We start from the raw sequence: 18,474 nt of genomic DNA on the forward strand, positions 1-18,474 counted from the left end.
TTTATATACGAGTATGGGTGGTTATAATTGTTATGGTTGAATCGGACCATCACAATTGGTCGGATATGATGTATGTATTTTATTCGCGTATAATTAAACTACAATGAAAATTATACATTAAAAAAAATAATAACACTATTAAATTATACATGATTTATTGTATTAAAATATGAAATATCTTGTTTGAATTAAATACACACACATAATAATAATAATATGTAAAACATAATTTTACAATATGGCAATATTGTGGTATATTTATTTGAAGTAAACAATCAATATTGTTTTATTTTTTAAAATTTGTGAACATATCAACTGACAAAATATTATGACAAGTTTATATATTATATTGATTTATAAACAACAACTTACATTATATTTTTAGTTACACATAGTATTGTGGTTATCTTAATTAGAAACTATTTATCAACTTTGTTGTCATTCTAAAAGATAACAAATACAATTAATTTTAACAGCTTTGTTTAGCAAACTGATTAAAAAAATTTAAATCACTTATCAAGTCAAAATATTCTTAAGAATAATAAATAAATAAAAAATCAATTTTAAATAGCCAGTGGCAATATTTAATTGAGTTGGCAAATACTAAAAGTTACTATAAGTATTTTTTTTTTTAATACTTCATAACTCGCGGACACTAAACAATGTTTATGTAGTTATAGTATATTACACTACATGGTTAAATAACATTTAAAAAATGGTAATATTCTTTAAATGTTTATAATTTTCAAAAACGCTGTCTAAAACGTTATAGTTATCTGATAAAAAACGAAAACATGTGTCGAACATAACTAAATAATACGAATACCATAAAACGAAATATAATCAGAGCGTTTACCTAGTCGTCGGCGAACTCCTCTTCCTAGGGTCGACAGGACATTATAATATACCTAACATCATAATATTATTATGTCACACTGGTCGTCGTGTCTGTAGATGATACTGACCATTGCCATTCACGAGTTCCTCAACCAACGGCGACTTCATGCCATATTTCTACAAAAACAATTAAGCATAGTAGCTTCGAAATGTATGATTTTTGCAATGGTGTCGCCGTCTACAAGGAGGTCTTCGCTAAGACGCGCGAACTTCTGCGAGACCTGTGTGGAAAAATCAAAATTACAATCGTTCGTAAAATATCTCTAACACAACAATATATTATAATATTATTATATTGATGGAATATTATTTGGCACGGTCCATTCGACTGTTGTAATTTTTATATTTAAATTCCTGTTTACTAATAAATATATTATGTTTCCACATTTTAACACGAATCAGAACTTACTAATTGTATACTTTTTGGGATTACGTCGTATACCCAACCATATTATTACAATCCATAAGTGCACAGAAATTGCTTTCTAGTGAATTTATGATAAATTAATTGCCAACTATGAGAATACGTAGTGGTTGATAATTCTCAAAAGGGGAAAAAGGAAGGGGGATGGGGGGAAGGGGTTGAATATCATAAAATATTGTAAAAACAAAATAATAGTTAAAACAAAAATTGACATCCATTATACATTATAATATTATATTAACAATATAAATTTGAAATTAAGTTGAAGAAAGTTAATTAACAAAAGGAAAAGCAGTTACTTAGGTAGGTACATAATTGTTATTGCAAAAAATGTTTCTAAAATGACCAAAAAAAAACTGATTTAATCAATTGTTAACAATATTCAGAGGTAGTTTAAATAAAAATACATAAATTATGATAATACAAATACAATTTAAACTCCTAATATATTATTATATATTAAAAAGGTAATAAAATGATAAAAAATAATGATAGGTATAGTGACTTTGTACCGTAAAATATTTTTAAAAAATATCAGAAACAACAAATTGTTAAATTATTAATAACAGGTAAAGTAACAAAATACCATCAGCTTGAAAATGTACACAGAGTTAGATTGTAATTAAGAAAATAATAATTATGTATCATAGTAAAATGATTTATTTCTCAAGAGTCAAGATAAAATAGGTATTTATCAGATTGTTTTGATAAAAACTACTACAATTCATATACTCTTACAAAATATAATTTTATGGGGCGAGTGGTGGATGTTTTTGGGAAAATTAAAATTAAAATAGTGAGAGGATGTCCCATCCCCCCTCCATAAATACCACTGCAAATCGTACGTAAATTACTATATTTTTTTATACTTTTGGTCACAATAATATACCATAATACAGTGTCCAAAAATGACCTCAGAGTATTTATAAGTAAAATATGTTATTAATTTTAGTTTAGTTAAAGAAGTAAGAGTTAAGTTTAGATTAAATTTTGATTTTATACCGGTCGACTGGTTATGGTATAAAACAAGTAAGTATATTTATATAATTTTACGATAGCTAAATTCCAACACAAGTATCATTTACCATAACATTTTGAACTGTTAATTGAGAAATAAAAATATATTCAATTCACATCTATGTTTTGGTATTCGTTTTATTTCAATCGCATATTATACTTGCCAGCTACAGTATTAACGTGGTTTTTTTAAATGACTTAAAACATTTCCCAACCATAGGTTTAATTGTTTTCCAAAAAACATTCAATGCAATGTTTTTAATTTCTGTAAAATTATATCGTTCTAGAGTCCAAATAATAATTTCAATTTCAATACTCGATCATGCTAATATTATTTATACATTTTAATTTACACTATAATTTCACCCTTTTGCCGACTTTTCTTTCAAAAAAAAACTCGGTCACGCCATACACTCTTTACATTTATATATTTATATTTTTTTTCGACTGCCAATAATCGCTCATAATATAATTTAATTTATTTTTTCGCTAATACATAAGTGATTACTCCAACAATACACAGGCTGTCTATCCTACCAAGTCGAGCACACCAATAATAATATAACCGTTAAGGAGGTGCGCAAGTTGTTCAATGCCTTTTAGTAACCACTGGTATAATATTATCGGTCATTCGAATGGTTATTATAGCTTATAGACGTGGCTTGCACTTTTGTGACTTAAAACAAAATATTATATGATATAATATAAACCGCGAACTCGCCTTTTGATATTCGTGTATCTACTTGTTATGTATCGTACTAATATAATATACCTACATATATTCATAAAAGCCGCGATTTCGGTACAAGTTCTTTATACTTTGTAGGCGAATTTCTAGAACGACAAGTTCGAACAACAAAAGCTTTGCGAGAATATCGAGTTCGGTTCAGTGGCGTCGCGTCGTCATAGAAGGTTATAAACGCATCATAACACACGTTAGGTAACACTATATGAATTACTATTATACAGTGAAACATTTAGGTAACAATAAATAATAATAATTATTAGACATATTATTGTGATCTGAGAATGTTCATTAACGTAATAATGGTTTATTCAATAAATATTAGAAACACTGGCTATAATATAATATTTAAATATATTATTATAATATTATGTCTTTGAATTGAACGTAAATATATTATAATAGGTAATAACTAATAAGAAGAAAGACGATGAATTAAATTTTATTATTTTACAACGATTACAGACAAATATTAACACAATAAATAAAATTATCACACCGTCGCCTCCTAAACTACGTAAACAATTGAATTGTTATCTTATAATGGCCAATAATGAAGACATTTAGTGTACCTTTGGTATCGATAAAAGATATTTTTTTTTTAAATTTTGTATAACAAAACATACGTTTTAATTACATTATATTTTTATAACACTTTGCTATAGGTTTCGCAACGTATCGCTAACAACTTAACAAGTTTGTTAAATTTAAAATGTAAAACGTATTAATTATACATTTAATATTGTCTTAAGTATAGTTCATAAATATTAAAAACAACGGTCTAAATTTGAAATTCACTCTGTAAATAATGGTAAAATATTAAATTATTTAATAAACAAAAAAATAAAATAGAAAAGCAAGTGCTCTTTTATGGTTAATCCTCTAAATATTTTACGGCCAATCTTTTATTATGATGATTTTTATTTTTTTCGTTCGTACAATATAGAATATAATGCAACGTCAAGATTTCCAGACAAATAATAGTTTACGTACAGAACAGCGACAGCTAGGGAACTGATTTTTTATTTACGAGCAAAATGCATTGAATATAAAATGTGAGCTCGGAGTTGAAATCCGGTTACATACCCACCCGCTCGGTGGTAAGTTTCCAGACTCGGAGCACAGGCGGAATTATTGTTCCACTTAAACGCGGTAATTAATGAGCCCGACCCCGTCATCCAGCGCAGTGTTTACAGTGACGAAAGCGTATCTCATACCTACCGACGCCCATGTCTGCGGCAACTTGTGCGTACGGTGTGTCAACATGACATTTAAACGGCACGAATGTGAGCTGGCGAGATCTGAATATATTAAAAACGTTTAGGTTGTACGTACTCGAACTAAAACACTACGTCCCTCCCTCCCCTCCCACGGCGAACCATTTTATACGTTCGTATGCACTCGCGGAAGTATATTATTATTACACGGAAAACTTCTCAAAGTCTGCGTGTTCGTTAAAATTGTCTATATACAGGGTGATCCGCCGACCATGCTCGCCCCGTTTTTTTTCCTTCTTCAATAGTGTAGTAAACCATATTTGAAAATTCTTGAGATTTTATGTACTATACTTAAGGAGTGATATGCGAACTTCCATTTTTCAAATGAGAACCCCATTTTCAACTGTACAAACTCTTCAGCCGATCATTTTTCTGAAAAATACGTCAATCAGAATCTAAATCCCAACGGATGGTTGTTGAATTATATTTTAACTTGTGTTCTAAGGATAAAAGGTCCAATGGTCCGAGGTAATGGATTTAGAAGATATGGGGGCGATGATGATTTGAACATTTTAGTCTTTAACATTAATCTATCAACATTAATAATTTGTTAAAATGGCCAAAGTATAGTAAATACTAGTTCCAATATTATGTCTATTCTATGTTTTTGTAAGCCCATTTTTAAGGACTATTATCCTTAGTAGGTGCAAACATTTTAATAACTAAGTACCTACTCATTCAATTTTGAATTAGGTAGGCTATCAACATTTTCAAAAAAATGATCCACTAAATGATTCACAGTAAAAAAGGGGGGTTTTCATTTGAAAAACAGAAGTTTGAATTGAAAAAATTCAAGAATTTGAAAAAACTGTCTTTGATTATACTAAAAAAACCCAAAATCAAAATTTAAATAAATTCAGTATTAAAGGAAAAATGGGGGTGAGCACTGAGCATGCTTGGTGGATCAACTTGTATACATTATATATACATTACGTGTATCCGTTAGATAACTGACGCGCGTAGTATCAAATAAATAATTATAGATTTATCTGGCCAGAATACTTTAGTTTGAACATTCTTAAAATAATAATAATAATAATACAATATGAAGGTATAATTAACTATTATGATAATAGTTAACAATATCAATAAATAATTTATAATTATTATAATAATATTTTGGTCAAGTTCACCACTGAAGTAATAACATATTACAACTATAAAAGTGCCTCGAATTGGCAAAGTTGAAAAATCTCAACAATTGTTTATTACTTATTTTTATTTTTTATTATCTATTGGATATTGAGAAAGTATACAATATTATGAATGACTAATATTTTATTTATATAATAGATATGATTATTTCATTAAATATTATATAATATAATTTTCTATTTTATTTTTGGTTTGACATGTTTGTATAGCGTAACATAATATTATACTATTATTGCCTTTAAATTTTAAAACAATTTTTTTTAAAAAAACATTATGATCGGTATAATAATGATATCGAATCATGATAAGTTATTTTCATAAATACATCAATGTTCACGAATTCCCAATAGACATCGTATGCTGGTAGTTGGGGTGTTCGATATAATATTATTTAATTATCACCCGATCGCCCTCGTAAATTTTTGCGTGTAGACTTGTAAAACAAAAAAAAAATGTACTTGCCTATATAAGGGAATATACAATATACAATATACAATAATACTATGTTACCTAACCTAACGCAACATACAAAAAGTAAATTCAGCGGTAAAGCGAGTCCCTGTTCCGTTACGAAACGCCTTAAGTCGCGACTTATGGTTTTAAAATTACAACGCTCTAAGACCCTGAGAGTCGGCCAAATCGGCCTGCTTAATGCGCCGAGTGTACATTCTCTAACACCATTGCCAAGTATTCCGGTTTAATAGACGCGCATATCGTGGACCACGGGGTTAAAACAGATTTCCCACCACGAATAAATGCTTCAACACAACGGTAATAATAATATAATAACACATAATGTTTTGCCACTAAATATACCCACTGCAACCTTAAAGCGGTATAGAATTATGTGCGGGCGAGTACCTCTATAATATAATTAATAAGTACATAGTTTGAACTCGTAGGTCATATAATAATAGTAATAATAATAATACTTACGACGTGTAAGAGAATCGAGGTGTACGGATTTTCGAACAAAATTCCGTTTGTATAGGTAGGTCGACATGGCGCAGTGAGTCGTTAAATTAGATACTTTAGTATACATGATATTAAACCGTGCAATCGTTACAATATAGGTCCCAGATGGGTCACCTTCTGTGTAGTTTTTTTTCTCGTATCGTTCTCACTCGATTCGTACTATGCTTAGTGCAGTATTAAAGGTCTGAAAAAAAATCAAATTAAAAAAATAAACTTTTTAGCAAACTTAAAATACGAACAATCTGCGCAGTATTTTCACTCAAGTGTGGTATTTTATTATGTATATTGTAGCTGTAACTATCATAGTTCTAGGTCAAATCGTTATTGATACGATTCGTACGGGATATTTTTATCAAATAAATTTGAATATTAGATGTTGAAATATTCAAATTATTCAAATCAGGTATAGGTACCTCTTGAATACTGCGTAGTTTGTTTTAATCGATATAGAAAATTATACACATATTATACATTATACATTACATTATATACACATATAATTTTTGTCGTTTTCCAATATTTAGGTGGTACTAAAACGTTTTGTTGTACGGTGGCTTATGAAAATCTAACAACGGGTACATATTTTAAATACCTATGAAATTGATTAAACTGAATTTCCTTAGAAAGTTTCTGAAATAATTCGACGCTCGGTTGGTGAACACAATGTAATTTTGTCACTGCTTAAAATATAAAACATATTCAAATATTATAAAAAATATATTTAATTCACCAAATATAATGATATGAAATTATTACGTGGTTGGTTTCTGTGTAGAGATGGATAATTAAAACATAATGTATACTATATTTGCCAGTGAATTGAAATAACGTGACTTTTATTTATTGAATATAATATAAATGTCACTGTCAAAGTATAGTGTGATTTGATGATTATTTCTGGAATGCAAGACAAATTATTGTGTACATTAAAGTAAAATACATTTTTGATTAATTTTGATAAATTCATGATTGTATTCCGCGTGAGTTCGTCTGTTTAATAGCAAAATATAAAACAAATTCCACTTCCAGTTGACAAAAGGCTTCAAATTCAATCGATTTTACGCACCAATACGATTTTAACAGCAATTAAAAAAAAAATGATTGAATAAAACTATCGTTACAGCTGTTATATTATCTGTATCACACAATTTTCCTTAATGCGTTTTATACATTCATTATGAACTATTGTAAATTATAATACATAGCCAATATAAATATACCGAGCGATCATTTCAATGTACTGTATTTTCCTAATTTAATACATTTTTGTGGTTTTGAAAAAATATGTTAGCTTTCAAATATGTTCAAAAATCTTATTATACTACATTTTTTCTCTCAATAGAATTTATTACTGTGTCTTAATTATAGAACGATTTGTTTAGGTTTTACTTTGTTTTAAATGGAGAGAAAGTAAATGAATCCCATAATATTTTAAATATCATATTATTTTCTTAAAATGTAGGTTTCCATTTAACTTTTCCCGCTATAAGTATACTTACATTGAGATAAAATCGTATGATTAGAAATTACCTACAGCGTGATGATAACAATTGACTCCTCAATCATGCTAAACCCCTCGTGTACGCAGATAAACAAAATCTGATTTTTGGAATTTTTAAATAAACTTAAACACTACATTTTCGAATACTTTGGATTTTTAAACCATTTATAAAGTGGTGGTACAATCTCCTTTTTTCAAATGAGAACCACCCTTTTTTATTTTAAATTATTTAGCAAATAGTTAAAATATTTATGACCGATGTAGGTATCTAAATCAAATTTTAAACGAGTAGTTTCTGGTGTATATTATATTATTTACTAAGATTAATAGATTTGCTTATACACATACTTGACATAAAATAATATATTATACCCAATGAAATATTTATTCATTTAAAAAGTTATATTTATAAGACAGGAATGATATTGGGTATATAAATATCATAATATGTGCCTAGGTCCTGGTCTTTGATACTAGCCGGACACCCGGCTATGGTAAAAAGTAAATTTAAATATGTACATATTGTATTTATTTAGTTATGTTCTTATTAGTTATTGTTCCGACAGTTATTATTACAAATTAATACAAATGATATTAGTGTTGTTTACGTACTATAATTTTTAAATATAAATTAAAAAACAGATAGTATATAATAATATACTTCCTAATCAATACAATGTAGTCTAATATTATGTATTCATAAGGATAATCATAATAATAATTATTGAAAGGATAATGAAGGATCGCGTAATTTAAATGGGTAGATGAAGATGGGCTGCTCAACAACTTACAAGTTATTTTGGTATGTTGGCGTAGTGGGTACACTATTAATTACAATAAGACAACGGTACAAACGGTGTTAATTATTATATGATGCTTTTGGAAATGTTCAACTCAACACCATAATATTATAACGTACTCTTCAAATCGAATTGAATAGTATAATAGCTAAGTAACGTTCTCATTTAAACCGACATGATAATTATCTGGACCCGTAAATTAGGTAGGTAACACGTAGAATATTATGTTGTCTAATCGAAATACGTGACGTACGTTGTTGGTACATTATTGTTTATAAATAAGAATTTTATGTTACGCTTATCAACGTTCCGATAATCATAATATTCATAACTATAAAATAATTATCTTGTATGAATGACACGTCGTAGTTTCATGTGTTTATAAAATGTTTTAAATGTTCACACATAATTTATTATTGTTTGGAACCTACAGTGAAGGACCTACACAAAGTGACGTATGCGAACAATTTTCATTTCATAAAAGTCAATCGGGCGCCATAGTATTTGTATGATTAATATTTTTTTAATAATAATATCTGTGCGGGATCAGCAGCTAGTATTTAATAATGAGTAATAACGAAGATAAATTTGGCAAACATAAGAAGCAGTCTGTACATGATATTATATAAAGAACCGTTTACATTATATACCCCGAGCGGATAGCGTTTTCTTTTTTACTTTTTTTGAGATACGTTATTGGACTTTTGGGAAAAACAACAATACATATATCAATAATAAATAACTAGACGTTTTCGTACGCGGTCCAAAAAATCGAAAAAGTCAAACCGGTAGAAAACTCTTACACCACAGCCGCGAAGACTAGACGATATTTTATTTTTACCGATATTATTAGTTCTTTTTCGTCTACCTATATATGTATATATAAACACAAATATATATTTATACACATATAATATAAAACGTGCCAGAGATATCCACAAGCACACACACACACACACACACATATATGCACGTTTCGCCCGTATATATAAACGAATCGCCGACAATAAGTTTCCGCGGGAAAATATGCCACGCGGACCGCCGGTATCTATTTTTCTCGACGATTTTTTTTTTTTTCATTTCGTTTCTTTTTTTCTCTCCGTTTTTGATTGAATGTCGTTCGTTCGTGATTTGGGTACCTTTCGGGCGCCTCAAGCCTTTCCAGCCGCCGCCGCCGACACTCCTCCGGGCTAAACGACGACGTGTCGAACGTGAAACGGTTTTGTAATCGTCACTCCTCGCCCCGCCGCCGCCGCACGTCCAATATTTTCGTATTACGTCCACGACTGCACGACCCGCGTATTATATGTATATACACACACGTCGGCCTACTAACCGAATATTGTTTCACTATATACAGGGCGATGATGATACGCGCGAGACTTGACGTCATGGTGGTCGTTGGTTTAAAAAAATAAAAACAATTCATACTGTGGTATATTGTACCTATATTATATAATATGCTTTGACGTTTTTTTAAAAAATAATTTTAATTTCACGGAACAGAATTTTATCGTATTTTTCGAATTGCAGACTGCACCTGACTTCGATGATTACCTATCAAGTCATCCTATACCAAAATATTAATATCTCTCAAAGTTGCGATTCACTCGATTGAAAACCCTTCGTTCGAGTACGCCATATTTTGTGGTTTGGTTTTTTTTTCAATCACTCCCTCTATTCACACTCGTGGAATACTATAAGTATCTTACGGTATATTGTTGTATTATATCTTATTATAATATTATACGTAAAGGAGTAATTATTCAATAAAGTATTATTGGTTTTATTTCGGGTGTTCGCACAATAATACTTTAAGGACTAATAATGTATTACTGTTGTGAGTCGCGGCACAAACAGAACAATATAATATGAAAAAAATAAATACTTATCGGCAAACCTAAATTCCCTTTCCTCTGGTGATAATATATCAAATATTATGATATTTAAATATGAATAATGTCGGAGCCGGTACCCAATAGTCACCTCCTGCCCATACCACCACCGGCCGACACACCACACTCACACACGCACAGCACATTCTCGTCTATTCGCATTATTTTATTTTTGTATCGTTTGTGTCGTATGTGAGTTATATAATATTATAATATGTAGATTGCACAGCGTGTTATCGCACGCCACCAACGCCGGTTGCGCGAATAATATGAATTTAACACGTCTTCCGTGAATTTGTCCTGTACCGTACGTCGTTGCGTGAAAACCGATTTGTGACAATTTTATATTTTTTTTTTTTTGCTCCAATAGTAAAGGTGTTATTGTAATATATTTTTCATTTTTTTTTTTGGTCGTAACGGTGACCCGGTTTGAGGCCATTATATGTGTTTATATACTTGTAATTATTTATGATTCTGAGCCACAAGGGCAATAATATTATAATAATAAAACTGTTGTATTACCATGTACCGTTGTCAAAGTTATCAATATATTTGTTCGTGCGCGCATCGCTGTTTCGTATTCTCATTGATTATAAATACCATCAATGGTATTACATATAGACATAGGCGCAAATCGCTGCCAATTTAATTTAATATTATATTATACCCTGCAGCCACAAATCGCCAAACATTTATTTATACCTATTACTAACGGGCGCGAAACGCCACATTTTTAATATTTTATAATTATATTACCTCGCTATATTATTATTGTAAATTGTGCACAAATTGCCACTGAATAATAATTGGTCTTTAGAAAAATAAACGCGCTCAAAATTCTAATGCTGCATCCCGATGAGAAAGATGAACGTACTCGCTGGCTATAGGAAAACGAGTCGTCGTCTGGGTGATTTTCAAATCTATCGGCCTCTGTCTTGGAAGGTATTTATTTAGCTCATTAGCAATTTTCTAAATTCAATCAAACGATACACGTATAATATCCTACATATGAAAAAAAAATGGCTATTAACTATAACATCGATGCAATAAATGACGTACTACTCGAGATTCTCGAAGAAATAATTGTTGGCATTATGAACGGAAGTTATGAGGACGAAAGTGACGAAAACCTTGTACCAGTCGTTACATTTATTCTGTCTGCCATCGGTAGCGATACGACTTCGAGTGGCGATGCTCTGTCCCCTGCAGGGTTGGAGCCCGTAGATCCCGCTCCGATCCCTGAGGAAACATCGCTAGGCAACAAAATCCGGGAAGATGATGATGATACCAACGTTGCAGCAAGAGTCGACTAGGAAATTCATCAATGATGACGACTCGTTACAACGGAAGCGGTGGAGAATTTGGCACGGGGTGAGTGGTAGAGATAATATTTGCGGTGGTCATTGGACGAAGACACGACCGAAGCGACAACGCCAATTCGAAAATTACCAAGATTCGAGGACCGCGGTCCACTGACTCTCCCCTTTTTGACCCGTGGTAATCCTAAATCAGCAGGGTCGCTTGTCCGCGGACACCGCAGATTCCACAGCTCCAAATCTCGCTTCACCCGCTCTGTGTCGTCCGTCGTCACCGTCAACCACGACATCGCGCACCAACCACCGCTCGTCGTCACCATCAACCGTCACTCCCGCGGTTGTCTCGGTCATTCCTTCGCTGGCCTGGCAAGGTCGTCACGTGTCCGACCAAACGCGCCCGTGACACACGTCAACCCGCGGGACCGGTCGAGAGAACGTTGCAGAGGTGACTGCGGTGACCCACCACTTTGCATATCAGCTGCACCCGTTCACCATCTCGTATCCTTCGATCCTGTGTCTCCTGTCTGGCGTATTTTTCCCTTTATTTGCCTCTTGATTTTTTCACTTTGAAAATTTCGTTTTATTATTTTGTACTAAATTATTTGCCCCCCCCCCTCCACTTTGCATACGAGTATAAAGTATTCCTTTTTTCAAAATTATTTTTCCCCTTTTAGAATTGTGTTTTTGTTCAACTAATAAAGATATCTTTATAAACACAGACGATTATTGTTTCTTATTTTTTCCGTATTTTTGAGTGTATAAATTACGACTAAATTTGTTAAAACATATTTTTTCGACAAAGGCTCGTTGGTCATTTATACAGAGCATAATACACATTTACTATAGACCTGCAGTCAACATTTAAATCCCCAAACACTAAACATGACGAAAACTGATAAATATATCATAAAATAACGCGTAACACCGGTGGATACAACGCAAGGATAAATATAACATACATTTACTTTACAAGGATTATAAATAATAATATGACGTATTGTGAAGAAGGTGCAAAAAACATAGTCAAATAGTCTATACTAAATAATACCTGTTTAAAACAAATTTAAAATTGTATTTTAGTATTTTACATATAGCTGCATGACGAGATATAATACTGTTTGAAAACATTTCGGGGGAGGTTTGAACCCTTAAACCCCTATGTAAACGTGAATTACATTTTATAATATCCTAATTTGAACAAATTTTGTAACAGGTATCTACATGTGCGTGAAGTCGGCCCCCCACCATGACTAATTTCTTTCAAAATTATGTTATAATTTGCAAATATTTGCAAATTGGTTTTCAGAATTTGTACTGTATGTACTGTATTGTACTCGGAAATCACTTTTTGTTCGTATGTAAGTTTTGACAGTTGTACAATAATCTAATTATAGGCATAACCGCACAATAGCTGTGGTACGACTTTTATCAAGTGTAAATTGTTATAAATTTGTGTAGCATGTAAACACTGAAAAAGAAACAATATACCAGTACAATAATATTGTAAATGACGATTAAAATAACTATTTTTTTTCACGCGAATAACTACGAATATGGAAACTTATTATCGTATGTATTATCGTAGGTACACTTATCCAATACATTTTGATACGCAAATTGTACTAACATAGATTATAAATTAATTGCGTTATCAAAATGCAGATATGAATTGGTTTACATGTCGCAATAACAGTAAGATTTGCTAAAAAAAACATTACGTGTACTTTACAATTTTAAGTGAGTGAACGTTTTTAATATTTTAATTATTTTTATTTCTTAAAATAAAAATATAAAACTAATGTATATATACCCACACTGGTCACTTTCATTTAAGTATTTGTAAATCACCTCCGAGTCAAAAACTGAAATAATTGCGCGTATGGGTATATCCACGTTGTACCAATAAATAATAATGTCCTGCACGTTTTTCTGACGTTAAAAGTTTTGAACATGACACGACGTAGACATTGCATGATGTTATATAACATGGTGAATATTTTGCTCATAAGCTCCACTCGTCTAAACTTTAAATGTTTGCAAATTAAAAAAATAATTCATAATGTGATTGAAATAAATGGTAAATAGTGTTGCCTAGTCGTAGGTTTCTAAACATAATATGATTAGAACACCTTAATACCTTATATCCCCGTTGTCCGTCAATCCGTCCGTTAGTTACCAGTACATAGTTACGATTGTTGATAGTAATAAGTATTTATTTATTGTCCGTAATAACTGTGCATAGTTTTTATATTATGGAATTATAATTTATTGTGTTATATTAAATGACGTTTAGAAACCGGGAATTTAGAACGCTCACCGAGTGAGCTTTGCTAAATTGTTTATGAATGGAAATCGTACAGTTGTAATAATATAGGTATACTACAAATTGATATAATATTAATAAATATTATAATAACTATATCAACAACACAAATAATGAATGAAAAATAACGAACGTCTAGGGTAAAAAATAAAATTAATAAAATTGACATGAAGATTATATAAACACGCCGACGGGCGGTGACCGTGGCTGTGACAGGGTGAGACAATCATTCGCACCTGTTACTATAGTGTATATGCATAATATAGTAATATAAATATATTATATTATATTATACTGAGGTAAGGTGTACGTTTTCCAGCAATTGTTTCAAGGGTCCGGCGCGCTAAAACGAAACACGAACGTCCTTGTTTTTACTATTATTATTATTATTATTATTTTTATAATATTATATTCACTTATTGTTATCACCATTTCCCCGATCCCTGTCATCAGTCGATTATTGCGATATAATAATATTATGACGTTCGTTGTATACGTTTTTCCTCTTTTTACACACTAAATTTCGTATTGAATAAAAACGACCAGTCGCGTTATTTAATTCTAAAGTGATGAGTTACGGTCGGTTATTTGTTTTTATACATCTGCGTGCGGGACAATGTAAAAAATAAAAATCACCGAAAAAAATATTTGCTCGAAATGTCGACATAATGGAGTTATGCGGCTGTCAGGAGTTTATTTCCAAAAACGGAAACGAACGATTTGAATACGTATAGGTATGATATATTATTATAATGTATATAATTTTGTGTGTCAACGTGAAACTTTTGTGGTATAATATGGAATAATACAATATATAAAATACATCACGAACGACTTCTAATACGTAATAACAAAAATGAGCTAGGTACGCAGTATTTTGAGCCAGTTGAATATTATATAATTTTAAATTAAATATTCATTATAAGTTTTTAATAATTTATGATATAATAGCTTACGATTTTAGTACATTTATGATGCTAAGTCATAATAATTAAATAAATGAATAAAACATTCTCATTCTCCATATTTATAATTTAATCATTATTTATTGTTTTTAACATTAGATCTATTCTTAAAATCCACAACTTTAGCTTAAATAAGTTATTATTACATACATACATACATATAGGTAAATTATAAATAACACGACAATAAAATATAATACATATAATGTTTAATGAGTTTAATGGATTACCTAACAAGAATTAAACTTACTTATAGGCAAGGCTGGGCATTAACGAGTTAAAAAGTTAAAGTTAAGTTAAAAAGTTAATTTAATTTAAACATTTTAACTTAACTAGTTACTTTTGGCTTTTCATTAACTTCACTGTTAACTTACTAAATTTCTTTCTTAATTAACGTGAAATTAACGAGGGAATTTTTAATTTTAAGAAGTAAGTTAAGTTAATTTATTTTGTTTTTAATTTCATAATATTTCACTATTTCAGTCTATTTCGTTTTCATGTCAAAAAATATGTATCGTAAATTGTTTAAAGTTAAAAATGTATATCTTTCGAATCTAACATATATGGAATACTGTATGAAGTATTAACACTATATCCTATAATTTAGTTTTGGGTTGAAAAACAATTAAATACGCTAGCGTTGTATAAACAAATTAACTTTTTTTAACTTAATAAAAAGTTAACAAAAAGTTTGTATTAACTTTTAACTTAACTGAGTTAACCTGTAGTTAAATTAACTTTTAACTTTTAACTTTTTGTTATTGGTGCATATTAACTTAACTTAACTGAGTTAAAAAAATCATTAACTTGCCTAGCCTTGCTTACAGGCACCTTCAATAATTATTATTGTTTATTCTATTTATAATGATAGATACAACATAAATATTGTTCTGGAAGTTTTTTTACTCTAGAATAAATTACATAATATCATATTATTAATATTATATCATTTCTATAACAATAATAATAATCATATATTTATTTAGCAAATCAACAAACAGAATTAATATAAAAATATATATTATTATTATTATATAAAAATAAGCTTGTGTTGGGAAGTTGAAATTGAGTTGTGATAAGTATATCAAGATTAATATTATTATTTAATTTATAAAAGGTAGTTAGAACATGTTTATAAAATAAATTTGTAATACTAAGTAAATTTAACGAGTCATAAACAAAATCATTACTTATAATCTTAGGTGTTTTAAAAATAAATTGAATTACTCGTGTTAAAGTACTTTTTAGAGAAATAACATGAGAATTATGTGCTTGTCCCAAAAAAGCAATACCATAATTTTATTAATAACTGATTATTGAACTAATGATAAAAATAATATTCGTATATAATTTGAAATTGATTTTGGTTCCATTATATTAATAAACAGTGTTTATGTGTCATAATGCTACACTGACTTGAAATATCTTCAAAATAAATTGATCGAATCATAATATTATTTATATACTAAGAGACTACTGCGTAAAAAATAAATTTCAAAGTCGGTCAAACGGAAGGTGGTACTAATGATATTATGTTTACACAGCAATTTGTAGTATGCCGACAACCGAGTTCTTTGCGTCTATCTATGTAAATAACAATAATTTTTCTTTCAGTTTTTCATTTACGGATTCTTCGAACAGACGCTCGTCGAAATTGTCTCACGTCCAATTGAAAATATAGGTTATATTGTGCATTTATTACGTATTTTTTTTTATTATTCAACATCTAAAAAGGTATCTATTTTAAGAAAATAAAATAATTATTAAAGATTACGGTATTAAACAAAAAACGACGTTATAATACTTTATCAACTAAATAGATAATAATCATTAGTTTATTAAAGAGAAAATTACTTTTAAACTTACTTAAAATAAAATGTGTATAAATACTTTTACAATTACTGAGATTTGATGCAAATAATATGTAGTATTTAGTTGTTGCTATATTAAATATAATATATAATTATTTCAATTTAAATCATAGTTGATTCTAAAAAAATCTTGTGCTGGAAAAACTTTCAGCCAATAATTATATCGATTCTAGAATGCATCTTTATGGTTTTACTATTGGAATCTTATTTATGATTTTACTTCACATTTTATCTAATTGGTTATAATTAAAATCATTTAGTTCTCACGCGATGTATAATATTATGTAAAACGGAAAGGATTTATCAGTGTTCTTAAATCCAATGATAAAAAAAAAACTGACTACTACCTACCATAATATGATATATTTTGTCGTAAAATAATTGAATTCCACTTTCCGTGTTAATCCCTCACATAAAATCCCTCAGGCCTCAGTAAATATTAAATATAATGATATTATTTAATCGTATACTGACTAACCTACAGAGTATAAAATAAAACCGTATCAAAAACCAACAAAATAGGTACTTACATGTAATATTATTTTAATATAAACTACAATACCTATTATATACCGTTTAATAATCGTTAATGCGTTAAAAATAATAAATATCATGGGTGAATACATGCCTATAATCAATAATACCTATTATGTTTGTGTTATAAACAAAATATGATATTTTTATATTTTCTTATATTTTTTTTTTTTAATTCTACCGCAAAACATAACTTTTGCAATAGCTCTGACGATGTTACGATTTTTTTTATTATTTTATTAACTGCGTAACGTACGCACAATACTGCGTTGACAGGCAGAATCATATTATACATTATACATAATACGTGGTGTAAATAATTAACGAGAAGTTTGAAAACCCGACGATTATTGTAATACAAAATATAATTTGGACCCGGATTAAAACGTCAGGCTTAGTGCTTTTTGCTGCACACGTATAAATGCGTAATAATTGAAGAAATAATTGATGATTTTTGTCGGCTTTTTTAATATATATTACTGTGTAATATTATTGGTGTATGTTGTGTCGTCGTTCACTCGTCCCCTCAACCCCTAAACCCTTTCCCTATTTCATGTTATGGTGAACAAAATGTAACAAAAAATACAGCTGACAAATGTAATTTACTGTATTATATAATAATACTTTTGTTCTAATCAATATAACATTTTTATTTTAAATATAAAACTAACAATTATAATCAATTCGCAAGTATACAAGTAATTACATAAGTTACCTGATTAATTACATGTGGGTATCTATATACGTAATTTATATCTGTTACACTGTGTATATTATAA

The 18,474-nt window shown here is 29.6% G+C and overlaps 1 long non-coding RNA gene across 1 annotated transcript; it reads right to left on the reverse strand.

The window, feature by feature from the left end:
- Positions 1 to 235: 235 nt before the first annotated feature.
- LOC132952032 (uncharacterized) lies at positions 236 to 6,793 on the reverse strand. Its single transcript, XR_009665440.1, has 3 exons — positions 6,730 to 6,793; positions 6,452 to 6,674; positions 236 to 1,118 (listed from the first exon to the last, which is right to left on the reverse strand). It is a non-coding gene; the product is annotated as an uncharacterized LOC132952032 (long non-coding RNA).
- Positions 6,794 to 18,474: the final 11,681 nt, after the last annotated feature.

Source organism: Metopolophium dirhodum, chromosome 9 (genome assembly GCF_019925205.1).
Source record: "Metopolophium dirhodum isolate CAU chromosome 9, ASM1992520v1, whole genome shotgun sequence".
In the NCBI taxonomy this organism is placed as follows: Eukaryota; Metazoa; Arthropoda; class Insecta; order Hemiptera; family Aphididae; genus Metopolophium; species Metopolophium dirhodum.